The 1,064-nt window shown below is 64.4% G+C and overlaps 1 pseudogene; it reads right to left on the bottom strand.

Annotated features, from left to right (window-relative positions):
* Window positions 1-128, bottom strand: LOC140475400 (5.8S ribosomal RNA; annotated as a pseudogene; the record flags this gene model as incomplete).
* Between the last annotated feature and the right edge of the window lie 936 nt (window positions 129-1,064).

Below are 1,064 nucleotides of genomic sequence, written 5' to 3'. Positions count from 1 at the left end.
GAAGAACCCGGGGCCGCAAAGTGCGTTCAAAGTGTCGATGATCAATGTGTCCTGCAATTCACATTAATTCTCGCAGCTAGCTGCGTTCGTCATCGACGCACGAGCCGAGTGATCCACCGTCAAGAGTTGTCTGAGTTTGTTTTAGGTCTCTCCCTCGCCAGAGGAAAGCGACCCGGACCGCACATACGCTCCCCACCTTGAGCTACAGCCACCTGCACGCCGGCGTGCGGGCGGAGCAGGGTGGCGTGAAGCGATGGGGAGCACCATCCTGGTGCGGCCCGCAGAAACATACGTCTATTGGGGGGAGGAGGACAGGGCGCCCAAGAGGCGATGCGTGCCCCAACGCACCGCAGCGACGGAGGCAGGATCACCGCCACCATGTCGCCCGCCTAGTATCACGAGGCGTGCAGCAGCTTTGCCCTAGGAAAAGCAGAGGCGGGAACGGGCACCGGCCATCGGTTCGGCAGCGTCACTGACGCGTGCACGTGGCGGCGTGTCGGCGAGCGGACTTCCTGCGAGGAGGCGGGGGCGGCACTCGCCCGAGCAGACGCCCGCCCGGCCCAGCCACCGCCGAGGTGGACTGGGAGTCGCGGCAACGGCTCGTCATACTCGTTCCCACACTCACAGCGCAGCTTGCCCGCAAGCCACCGACCACCGATCGACGCCAGGCGCCCCGACCGAGAGCGGGATCGCTCGTTCGCCCTGCTGGCAGTTCGCTGGGGATCACTACTGCACGGAGCTCGGAGACCGACGGGCGGCAACTCGAGAGTCTTTAAACCACCACCCCCATCCCGCAAGTGCAAAGAGGCTGTATACGCACAGACGGGTGAGGGGAATAGGTACCCCGTCGGGTTTGAAGGGAGCGTGACTAGATAGCAACGATGTAAACCCAGCCGATTTGGGAGCGAAAGACCGGCGCCTGCATCACCGGCTTCGTTTCCCGTGGCTGGAGAGTACACCGAAACCCTCCGTCTGTCGCGAGCTCCCGACGACGCGGTGCCGCCAAGCAGCAGGGCCGGACCTGGTGTGGCTCCCCTCGTCGATCACAGACCGGTCGGCACTAC

Source organism: Chiloscyllium punctatum, unplaced genomic scaffold (assembly GCF_047496795.1).
Source record: "Chiloscyllium punctatum isolate Juve2018m unplaced genomic scaffold, sChiPun1.3 scaffold_1621, whole genome shotgun sequence".
In the NCBI taxonomy this organism is placed as follows: domain Eukaryota; kingdom Metazoa; phylum Chordata; class Chondrichthyes; order Orectolobiformes; family Hemiscylliidae; genus Chiloscyllium; species Chiloscyllium punctatum.
This window is presented reverse-complemented; position numbering and strand designations above follow the sequence as displayed.